The sequence below is a fragment of the Xyrauchen texanus genome, chromosome 15 (assembly GCF_025860055.1).
Source record: "Xyrauchen texanus isolate HMW12.3.18 chromosome 15, RBS_HiC_50CHRs, whole genome shotgun sequence".
Taxonomy (NCBI): domain Eukaryota; kingdom Metazoa; phylum Chordata; class Actinopteri; order Cypriniformes; family Catostomidae; genus Xyrauchen; species Xyrauchen texanus.
In genome coordinates, this window is record NC_068290.1 from 15828662 (window position 1) to 15841335 (window position 12674).

The following is a 12674-nucleotide window of genomic DNA, read 5'->3' on the forward strand; positions in this document are numbered from 1 at the left end:
CCACTTTGTCCTTGTGTGATACTTAACAGTCCTATGCTATGCTCAGCCTAACTGGTCTCCTGCCACTCAAGGGGCCGTGCAAAGCTTCCACACAGCCAGGCTCTTGCTGCAGAAGCTGTGCTCCAATTCTGTTACTGCCACATGGCTGCGCTCATTAATGTCATTAGGCGCTTGAGTGGTGCTCCGTGGCCGGATTCCCTGAAGAACGACTGCAGCTGTGTGGAGATGGTACCCTGTGCTCTGCTCCTCCCCCTGCCCTGCCAGATCTCCCATGATTCCTCCTCTTGCACTCTGAGCCTTTAGGAGAGAGTCTTGTTTTCTCCAGTAGAGAAGGCTGTTTTATATGTCTAGTGTGATATATCCTCTGTAAATGATGTGCCAGGGCTTTTCACTTGTTAAATAGCTTTATTGCCCCTTTTACTCCAAACATATGACTTAAGCTAAACTAAAGTTTTTAAAAGTGTTTTTTTTTTTTTTTTCCTCCCTCAAGTTTTGAGACCATGTATCATTGAGGCCAGACAGGTACTTGGCTTTTCAGACTCACCCATCCTTCTACTATGACTTTGACACAGTGAATGGACTAAAGTACTTGTATTGCCTGGCTAGGTGAGTTTGAGTGCTACCATAGGACATAAAATCCTTCTATCCTAATTATTGTTGGTTGTTTGGCATTTGGCTGTGTACTGGTTCCTTTGGCAATTACACATGTAAACGGCAACATTTCCCATCCAAATACCTCAAACAATGGGGAAGTGAATTGCTTATAACAAAATTTCAAGATTTAAAGCTGAAGTGTGTAACTTTTTCATTTTAAAAAAATAATAATAATAATTCTGTTCAAAGGGATTTTTGATCCAAAAATTTGGGGTCCATAACTTTCAAGCTCCAAATAGGACATAAAATCCATATGACTCAAGTGGTTTTAAGATTTATTTTGAATAAGGACTGAAAGTTTGTTTTGTTTGTCACCCAAAGTAATCATATCGCTTCAGAAGACATGGATTAAACCACTCGATTTGCATGGAATACATTTATGCTGCCTTTATGTATTTGTTGGACTCAATTGCCTTACATTGTATGGGAAAAAACACCTCCTGTATGGACAAAATCATACCTCCTTCAAAATATCTTTGTTTGTGTTCGTCAGAGAAAGAATGACATATGAGTTAGAGCTGGCATGAGGGAGAGTAAATTGTGAGAGAATGATCACTTTTGGTGAACTATCTCTTTAATATGCACAGACATCTAAAAGCAAGCCATTAACTCGGAAACTGTAAACATAGTGCTTTTTGGCACTATAAAATTATTGCTTTTTTAGTTTGAGCATCCTGACCATCCAACATAGTAACTTTTAACCAATGACTTAATATGGGGCAGGACTGTCTGTTTGTTCGATCACAGCAAACTTGGGGAGTGTTCAGGAAAGCTTTTTGAAAACGTATTGATATTTTTTGCAAATCCGTTTAATTGCAAGTCAATGGGGTCCAAGCTCAAAAAAGGACATAAAGGCAGCATATTGGTAATCCAAATGACTCATGTGGTTTAATCCATGTCCTTTTTGGAATTTAAGTGTTGGACATTGACTTTCATTAAATGTATATAGTCACATATCTCCATAAAAAATATCTTCAATTGTGTTCTGCAGTATAAAGAAAGTCATACAAGTTTGAGGTGAAAAGTGGGTGAGTAAATTATGAGATTATTAACATTTTTAAGTAAACTAATCCTTTAGCTGTACATTTATAAAAAAAAAACTAGAAATCCTAATTCTTGACCGCAGAGGATGGTCTTATCATATCAGAGCCACATATTGGTGGTCGTCACCTGATGAATGTTCGTAATCTCATTTGGTACTATATTTGCAAATCTGATGGATTCTTGGATCCTATAAACTCAAAGAACACATAGAGAATGGAAAACCCCATAAACAGTCACCCATTTTGTGATTTTCCTTTGGTGAGAGAAGGACCAGAAGTTAGCTGGTGGTGGTCTGTGGTGTTGGGCCAGAGTTGGGCCCCCTCCAGCCCACGTCCTTCTCAGCCAGCTCTTTAAATTACCTGTTGCCATTCTACTGTGCTCATTGTTCCAGACAGGCTGACTAAATGAGGGAGAAACGGGCTCCCATTGTGGCTGCGAAATGGACTGGCGCTGGCATAGAGGAGCTGGTGAAATTGCATTTCTGCAATATTTGAATGGTTTTTTTTTTATACAGAGACTGTTGTTGTATTTGCTTTTTCTCATAGACCCACATCACAAAAGAGCCCCAGCAAGAATTTTCCAGAATCCATAATAATTTTCCAGGAGGGAAAAGAAAAAATAATCTATTAACTGCGCTCTCTCGCCAAAAAGGCCTTCAGCTCAAGTACCAGAGACTTGGTAGAAAAAGACTTGACCTCAGAGAGCCAGGCTTGCACTTGAAACACAGATGGGGAGGCTTTGTTTGAGTAAATTAAAATGTTTTTTTTTCCAATAGGCATCGGACTATGGCACATGCAGCAGTTGAGTCTTTATTTTCTCATAGAGATTTTTTGTTTGGCTTATATTAATTATTTCATGAGGTGAGAGTTCAGACTTATTTAGCTTGAAATGTTTTTAATAATTTATTTTTAACATTTCATTTTAATAATATTTTTTTTAATTATTATTATTATATAATCATAAGCATCGTAAAGCAGTATAATGAAGTGACTCATGTTTCCTTTAATTGTGCATTCTAATGAGGTCTCTTGCAACCTATTCTGAACTGTGCCTTTGATCAATAGGTAAAACTAGTCTTCAACTGGTCAGCACTGGGGCAGTTGCATTTGGATGCAAGTCTTTCAAAGTCAAGTTTTTTTTAAACCTATTAGCCAAAATGTAATGTGTTTTTATGGTTTTTAAACATCGGTTTACATTAAATTAAATCTCTCCTTGTTGGGGGTTTTACTGCCAAGTCTAAATGGTTAGCCTCGGGTGAGAGAATGCTCTTCTATTTAGGTCAATCCAGGGCCAACATCAACAGCACATTTGTGTGTGTGTGTGTGTGTGTGTATACTAAAGAAATAAGACATTGGATATCCTTGGCCTCAGATGGCAATGAAGCACGGTTTTCATGCCCCATGGTCACAACAAATTAACAAATTAATTAGACATTTGGTGTTGCACGGTCTTCCTCATGACTGCTTGCTGTCTTAGGCCTGAGGAGAGCTATCCTTTAATTTGTGAAAAAAAGAAAGATATTAAATAGTGGGCATGTTCAGTACATTCAGTGCTATCAATCTATGCTTGGCTCTTCTCGAAAAAGTTCTCCACTGCAATTCCACAAACAGTTGATAGGCTTGTGACCCTTTTGTGTGCTTTTCTTGGAGCATCAATAACTTGTAGCACTAGTTTTATAGCCTTTTTAGAGTCATGTATGCAAAAAATGGTTATCGATATTTACTTCTCTTATGGTGTGTTCACACTTGGCTTGTTTGGTTTGATTAAAACATACTCTGGTGCGATTGCTCTGTTAGTGTGATTCATTTGAACAAGTGTGAACGCTGCCACCCGAACCTTGGTGCGCACCAACTAAGCGGACTGAGACCGCCAGAATAGTGGGTCTCAGTCCGCTTCCAAACAAATTCTGGTGCGGTTCAATTGATATATGAACACAACCTGGACCAAAGACGTCTAAACGGACCAAAAATAGGAAGTAATTTGCCTAATACTGACCTCAAGCATACCTGGTTCTTCTCATCATAAAAGCTATGTTGCCCATTGCAGTTCGTCAGTCGTCCTTGTAGCATATATTTGTTTGTGTGTGCAACAGATGAATTCCTGGCACAGTTTTGACTCGTTTACACATTTTATTAGCTCTTCGTTTGTTCTCAGCTGGTAAAAATACCACCATATATACATATATAAATCTAACGAGCGCATTTCGCCCAGCAGCCAGCATTGTTTTGGATGTTCAGCAAGTTTCGTCGCAAAATATACATCATAAAAGCTGTCCAATCAGGTTGTGACCTAATGCCTTTTGTATCTTTAGGATCAGTGTTAAAAATGCGAGTGTGAACGATAAGCGAACCAGGACTTATTCCTTTTCTTTTTTTGTCCAGACCAAGATGACCAAGAGAACCGAACTACAATTGTGAACACACCCTTAGTGTGGTTTTCTCTCAATTACAAACTGTCACATTTTTAGTTTCGATAATGTACATAAAATTCTATCCAACTGCAGTTGCTCAATTGGTTTGCATTGATCTTCCTATGAAAGATCTTGCCTGAACTAATTTGCGTCCTGTTCTTTTTGGCACTGTGTGTTTGGAAAGGGCTGGGTGGGGAGGAGTAGAGTGGATCTCTGATCGTTTAGGCTGCCCTGGGGACATGCTCCACAGTGTCACTCATGCCCATATTCGGTGGCTGGGCAAGGAGAGCCAGGTGGTTGTGCCGTGTGCGGGACAGTCAAGCGTGGCAGTGGTGCATGCTGACATTTGCCTTCACTAACTGCTGCAGGGAGAGGAAAAATCTGTTTTTCCATATGCTTGTTCAGGACCCCCCTCCCCACAACCACCTCCCACAGTCCCCTCTACACATCTTCTTCCCTGCCTTGCTGGCAGATGGCTCTGAACATTGTTTACCTTGATCGGCAGTCCCAGATGAGAGGTGACTCCATAGGCATTCCCAATACGCACAGTTTATTCTCCTGTTTCGTTCAAAATACGGGCTTGAAAAAAACACACACACTTGTATTACAAAAATTAACCTCCCCCTCCCCACACTCTTTCACTTATCCTCACTCGTTCTTCTGTTTGCTTGTTGTATTGGCTTTGCAGAGAGATAATGTTGTCCACACTTGTTTGCACTGCGGTGTGTATGGACATATGGGCTCCCTCCCAAATGGCTGTGTGGACACAGACAAACTTCCAGATGTTTTCGTATGGGGCTCCAGATGCTTTTGGCTCCACTTAGGAATAGCAGCACTAGAGTCTATTGTTCTGATGCCTGATTACCTCTTGTGAGAAAATGACGAGGGGCACAGAAGCTGCCCACTTCAGATTTTAATTGATGAATTATTTCAAGCTGAGCCATTGTCAATATAACAGGAGAGTTCACCGAAAAATAATTTTGAAATTCTGTCATCTTTTACTCTTACCCTCATGTTGTTCCAATCCTGTATGACTTCTTGAACACAAAAAGTTATATTGGGCAGAATATTAGCCTCAGTTGCCATTCACTTTCATTGATAGGAAAAATATGCAATGAAAGAAAGTAAAAGAAAGTAAAGCAAGTAAATGATGAGAATTTGTTTTTATAATTGTGGTAACTATCCAATGTTTAACACTAGGCCAGTTTGTGGGTGTTCAAGACAGTGGGTGTCTTTGGTTCTGCTTAACATTTGTGTCAGCTCTGGGGAGCATTTTTGCACAAAGGCAAAACCAATTTACTTCTTCAATCAGAGAACATAGGTTGACAATGGGCCAATGTGGCAATATGGATTCAAAGGGGGGGACAAAAACGTAAAAAGCTGTGGACACAGGAAAGTCAGTTCAACCTGAAAGACATTTCAGGTTTATTTACCTGTTGCATTCCAGTTCTCAGAAATGACTTTGTATCGACCACTCAGTGTCCCTTGTTCATGTTTGACTAAATGTTTTTTTTTTTTTTTTTCTAAGGCAACTGGTATTGTTCAGCAGAGATTAATCTTAGGCAGGTCTTGAGTTGACCTCGACTTGCTTGCAAGCATCCCCCATCTGCACAGGCATTCAACAGCCTTGCATATCTATGACTGTAAGTTAAAGGTTTATACAATTGTTTTGGTTTTATGTAGTTTGTCCAAAAGATGACTTTCAACCTTTCTCCTTTCATCTTGGTTAGTATTTATAGATCTTTCCAATATCGAAGAGGCAGGGAGAAATCAATGCAAAAGCATGTAAACATCACACCTACATAAACTTCTATGTAATTTTCTTCACTTTCCTAAACAGAAATCATGCTAGAATAAACCAATTGGTGTACAAGAATAAGTAGGGCTGGACGATAACCGAAAAGTAATCGAAACCAAAATTCAGAACCTCTAACTGACGTAATTTTCCCATGTCACTTATTTGTTTTTTTAATCCTGTTACTACTTTCCCCTTAAAAACACACTACCACGTGTGTAGTCACATGACTCCGCACTGTCCGTTCAGCGGCATGGAAGCTACATGGAGGCAAACTCAAACACAGAGTCAACTGAGCAACAGGAGCAGGTTGTACCAAAGAAAAACACAGTGTCTGTCATTTGGGCATATTTTGGCATCAGTAAAGAAGTCAAATGTAAACTCTGCAGAAAAACAAAAAAGTTTTATCGACCAAAGGTAATACCACCAATCTGTTTCAACACTTGGATCACAATCACGTCACCGAATATGAACAGTGCATGGCTCAAAAAAAGAGAGAGACTGCAAAGCACCCAGTAACAAGTGCCTCCACAAAGCAGGTGTCAATAACACAAGCATTTACAAATTCTACACAATATGAAAAGGATACAAGATGGAAAGAAATAACTGACACCATTTGTTACTACATCAAGAAGGATATGGCTCCCATAGCTACAGTGGTGCGCAGTTGATTTAAACACATCGTTTAAACTCTCGACAAAAGATAAACTGATCTATCACGACAATTTTTTTTCCTAAATTGCACTGCTTCAGATACTGCCTGAAACCTGAAAAGGTAAACATGCTAGTGTTTCTTAGTAAGAACCTAGAGTAAATACTTGCATATAGAGTGACAGGACAAGATCACTGAGAGGAAGATCACATGCAACAGCGATTATGAGTCAGATTCAAATCTATAACACTATGAGCACACAGCCTGCTAATCCATTAAAGTTGCCCTGTCCAAGCTCTTGCTCTTAATCAGCAGTGTTCTATTTACATTTTTGCACATGGCATTATTTAAAATATTTGTTTATGCAAGTTATTATTTTCTACTTTTTACATTGCATTATTTAAAATAATATTTATTTACAAGAGATGCAATTATTTTCTACTTTTCATATGACAATATTTAAAACATATGTTGTTTTCAAAAGATGCTGGTTATTTTCTACTTTTGACATGGTAATATTTTAATTAATTTATTTTCTTTGCAAAAAAGCAAGTTATTTATTTTAAATTTTGTTTAGGAAAATTGCTTTTTACACAAACTGAAATGTGACTTTTTTCATAAGACTTTTTCATTTCAAGCAATGTGTGCTTTGATTTCAATTGTTCGAAATATTCAATAAATAACCATAAATTGTTTGTCGTTCCTTCAATTATTTTAAAATCACAAAGATAAGAAATGCACTCTTTCATTAGAAAAAAATATCCCTCCTTTAATAGTTGAGCATATTTACAGTACAAAACATGTCACTGAACTATGAGGGCAAAAAAATTAAAGTAAAAAAACCAAACAAAATAATCGTTCATTAATCGTAATCGAGGTAAAATTTTAAATGAATGGAGATTTTTATTTTAGGTCATATCGTCCAGCCCTAAGAACAAGGCATATTACAGACAGTAGACTTGTACAAAACCTGCACTTGTGTATATATAATATGAGTTACTTATGCTCATTTACATGTTATTTGACTTATAGAGGCCTGGGTTTCCATCCTTTTTGTTTTAATCTGACAAAACTGTTACTGGTAGATGCGGAAATCTAGTGGTAGATGCGAAAATCTAGCATCTCAAATTAAAAGCTACCGGTAAACTATTTTTAACTCTGAGTCTTCTGCATTTTTGGGTTTCTGCCTGCAATGTTTCACACTCAAATTTAAAAGCTCATCATTTAAACAAACTCTGGACTAATTGCCAAAAATTGGTCAAATTTTTCCAGAATAAACTATTTATTCATAAATAATATTGGATATGTTTACAGTTTTATGATGAATTCGAAAATATTTTTTTGTGAGCATGCAATTCTAGTTCTGTTTACTCCAGCTCCCTCCAAAAAGTCTTATTTTGTTCCACTAGATGGCCAAAAGTATTAGAAAAATGATTGTTTCCTCTATCACCTTCCATCATAGAATTCCGATCTGGAATGTAGGTGGCGCTCTAACGCATTTTAGCCCTCACAGATGTGCTCGCCCATAGATGTTCAGTCTAATTTTCAGTTCATGAAATACCCCCATTCTTTCAACAAATATATCGGCCTCTGAGTGGACTAGAAGCTCAATTTAGGTGCCATTAGAAAACTGAGATCCCTTTGTATTTAAATTTGTTATCACCAATAGTTGATAACATATATTTCCAGCATGCTTTTCATGTTGAACCACATATTTTATTATTGGACATCTTAGATATAACATTGTATTATTCACACAAGCAAGCACACAGACAAGTAAAAAAAAAAAAGAAAAGGCTAATTTTGTTTAGAAAACTGCCAAAGATAAGAACAATTAAGCAAAAAAGGAGAACCTTTTTTTATCTGATAGAGAGAGATAAAAATGTCTAAACAAAGGGACATTACTGTAGATTGTTGGGCACCATCTCTTTCACTAATACAACTGTAAGATTGTGCTGGTTAGGATAAAGTATGTTTATTTCTCTGAAACAGCCCTTCTATTTGCTGATGCATAAATAGCAGTGTAATACAGTGTAAATAGTAGGATTTGTATGAGGCGAGTAGCAGCAGCTTGGCTTTCTCTCTCATTCTCAGTGCCTGGGGCGCTTGCAGTATTTTAGTTTGTTAATGCTTAAGTTGACAGAGAGCCACTTGCATTCTCCTTGAAGTGGTGCGAAAGAGAATAGAATTAAAAAAAAAAAAATGAGCAAGAAGCTGTTCTTTGATTCAGCCTTTTTAATAAGACTTATTCACAACCTTTTTGCAAATTTTGTGTTTACTGCCTTTGGGTTAGCAATGCATGACAATTGTAACGTTACACAAACCTACAGTACAGAAGTACTGTATGTTCAGCACTGTAAACCCTAATGCTCAAAATAATTAATTGTTTTGAGTAGGGAAAAATGTAATCATACAAATTAGTTCAAATAAATTAACCTTAATGAGTACTTAGTACTTTCTCTTCTTTTGAGTTCACGAAACTGACACTTTTTAAGTAACCGGAATTGTTTTATTGTTGTCAGGGTTCAGCCACTTCTGTTGATTGTTTTTATTGTCTTTGTAACTGAACTCTGACACTCATGTTTAGTGTCTTGTCTAGTCTGTGTGAGAATGCATGGCTCACCTTTTTGGCATTGTCATGTGTTCTCTTGTCTTGTTGTTTATTGGCACGAGTGCATTGCCCTTATGTGATTCTTGCGGCATGCACTCCTGTCAGTTGTTTTTGTCTGTCTCTCGCAACCTCGGGCATGCTTTGCTTTGCGCTACGTGTCTGGGTCGTGATCCGTAACCAAAAGTCTCGTCTGTCATTTAGCATGGGCGCCTGTTGCCTTGTCTCTGGCGTTATCCGCTCATGTCATATGTGTTTGTGTCCGTGAGAGCGCATAGCTTTGTTTTATTTCCGTATTGCCACATGTCTCTCAGTCTTGTGTCATACCCCACCTCTTTGTCTGCTCAATATTAGTTAATTTGTTTCACCTGCCCCTTGTTAACCTGTTTATTTTCTCTCCCTCTATTAGCTCCTCATGTATGCTGTCCTGTGCTGGATTGTTTCGTTTGCTCCTGTTGTCATGTGCTCGTGTTTGCTGTCTGCCTTCCCTATCAGTTCAGTTCTTCTTATATTTATTATTGATTGGATTTGTTTGTTTTCTTTTTCTCCATCAAGAGAATTTTTATGTATGTTTTCTGTTTATTAAAATAGAAGTACATTGTTTGCGTATCTGCGCTTGGGTCCTTCCCTTAAACACCTCGTTCCGTGACAATTATATTGAGTTTGATGAACTTGCCTCTTTAAATTTACAGGAACTAAAATTTAACTGAAACTTGGCAGGGATTTCTGTTTCCCAGCATGATTTGTATGGCACTCTTCAAGGAGAATACATTTGAAAATTAAGTGTAATATAATGTGTCTTTGTGCGAGATGAATATAAAGGGGGGTAATTGTTAGTGTTTAATGTTTTGTTGTGTATTTAGAAGAGTTTCTGTTATGTTGGAGTTTTGGGGGTTACTGTTACGGTGAATAGTGGAGCTTGAGCTTTGGTTGAGGACATTTTACAGTAGCTGTTCCATGCATTGATTTACTTGTTGAGCAGTTGCTGTGCTAATCAAAGGAAAGTGTTTTCAAATAGCATGCATTCACTGTAGCTAGCGAGGTTTTTATTTAGTATATCAATTGAGATTACTTGTTAATTTTAAATTCAGCCAAATAGTTAAAATAAAATTAAGCACCATCAAAATGTTTGATTTAGCAAATGTGTGAGTTGGCTTACTCAATATTTCAAGTTAAGAGCAATTAACATGCATGTGTAGTTAAAAATTAAGATCTGAATGTTCTATCAAATTTACAAAAATGTATGTAACTGATTGCCTACATTTCTTTTTAACTCTGGTTTTTGAATTAGGGTTTACAGCGAGGAGTTGGATTGTTTTCTGTTTGTTATGTATTCTGTATATTATACTAAATGTACAATATACATTTTAGTAACTTTAAATTCTTGACAACATGACTGTGGCTGTTGAAGCTTTTTAACAAATGTCATGGTAACATACAAAGTACAATTGCAGAGCCATATGCACAGTATACAATATAGATAGATGGATATATATAGATATATAGAGAAATGCAGAAGAATACAAAATAAATATGTAGGGTTGATGCTTGGTTAAGGAATAGACCCAGCAGTTTTAATATGTTGATTATTATTTAAATATTTCAGATTTTTAAAAGTATTGCTGATTTTATTTTGTTGGGGAAAAATCTGAATAGAGAAGTTTTCATTATTGTTAGCACATTGTCACTGTTAAAATAAATCACTGTAATGCATCAGTCTTGTTGAAATACTTACACAATCAGGGTTTTCTATGAGGGACTTGGTGTGCTATTTAAGGGACCGACTGCTCACTTAGAATTAACATGCAGGTTCCCTTCATGTCTCCTGAGTGTTTAGGACAGTGCACCCGTCATTTCTCTTGAGCTTTGCAGTTTTTGTGTTGAAAATTGTTCTTTTCACTCTCTGCGGGCCTTGTGTTTAGCTGTCTGGGCTGAGAAGCTCCCGCAAAGTTATGGCAGTAACTGGGAGCAGCTGGGCTTGTTCCATGCTCCCTAACCAGCGTACTTTTATCCAGCTGTCATCTGCAGCCTCTCCCAGATGCTACCCAGCATGTTAACCCATTTCTGCTGCAGAAATCAGGCAGGGCTCATTGGGACCAAGACCAGGCCAACTCCAGACAGATCCTCACAATAAGATTATTTTTTCTCAAATAATTTTTTTACATTACGTCAAGTTTTTTTTAAAATTCAGAAGTCCAACTTTGCTAGTCAACTTTTTATTTAGAGAAGACGAAGAAGAAATACTGATTATCAGTTTGAACTATTTCTTTTACAGATTTTTTTAACTTCTCTACTTAATTGGTTATTGGTTTAATATCGGATTTACCGATAAATGGCAAAATCTCTTTCGCTTTTCAGATACACTGGTGGCCAAATATTTGGAATAATGTACAATATTTTGGTCTTATTGAAAGAAATTGGCACTTTTCACCAAAGTGGCATTCAACTGATTACAATGTATAGTCAGGACATTAATAATGTGGAAAATTACTATTACTATTACAATTTGAAAAAAAAAAAAATTCTGAACTTCTTAAACAACTTCAAAGAGTTCTCATCAAAACCACACGCAGCAATGACAGCTTTGCAGATCCTTGGCATTCCAGCTGTCAGTTTGTTCAGATACTCCGGTGATATTTCACTCCAAACTTCCTGTAGCACTTGCCACAGATGTGGCTGTCTTCTTGGGCACATCTCACACACCTTACATTCTAGCTGATCCCACAAAATCTCAATTGGTTTAAGATCCATAACACTCTTTTCCAGTTATCTGTTGTCTAATGTCTGTGTTTCTTTGCCCACTCTAACCTTTTATTTTTTTCTGTTTCAAAAGTTGCTTTTTCTTTGCAATTCTTCCCATAAGGCCTGTACCACTGAGTCTTCTCTTTACTGTTGTAGATGAAACTGGTGTTGAGCAGGTAGAATTCAATGAAGCTGTTAGCTGAGGACTTATGAGGCGTCTATTTTTTAAACTAGAGACTCTGATGTACTTATCCTCTTGTTTAGTTGTACATCTGGCCTTCCACATCTCTTTCTATCCTTGTTAGAGCCAGTTGTCCTTTGTCTTTGAAGACTGTAGTGAACACCTTTGTATGAAATCTTCAGTTTTTTGGCAATTTCAAGCATTATATGGCCTTCATTCCTCAAAACAATGATTGACTGTCGAGTTTCTAGAGAAAGCTATTTCTCTTTTGCCATTTTTGACCTAATATTGACCTTGAGACATGCCAGTCTATTGCATAATGTGGCAACTCAAAACACAAAGACAATGTTAAGCTTCATTTAACAAACCAAATATCTTTCAAATGTGTTTGATGTAATGGCAAGTGATTTTCTAGTGCCAAATTAGCAATGTATCTTGATTTCTCAAGGATAAGGTGTTGGAGTGATGGCTGCTGGAAATGGGGCCTGTCTAGATTTGATAAAAAATGACATTTTTCAAATAGTGATTGTCAATAGTGTACGGACTATACTTTGTGATCAGTTGAATGCCCTTTTGGTGAATTAAAGT

The 12674-nt window shown here is 37.2% G+C and overlaps 1 protein-coding gene across 3 annotated transcripts in view; it reads left to right on the forward strand.

Moving 5' to 3' along the window:
- The window catches only part of LOC127655893 (ubiquitin carboxyl-terminal hydrolase 45-like), a 67188-nt gene that overhangs the window by 17393 nt on the left and 37121 nt on the right, over positions 1 to 12674 (forward strand). The gene's annotated exons all lie outside the window — the stretch shown is intronic.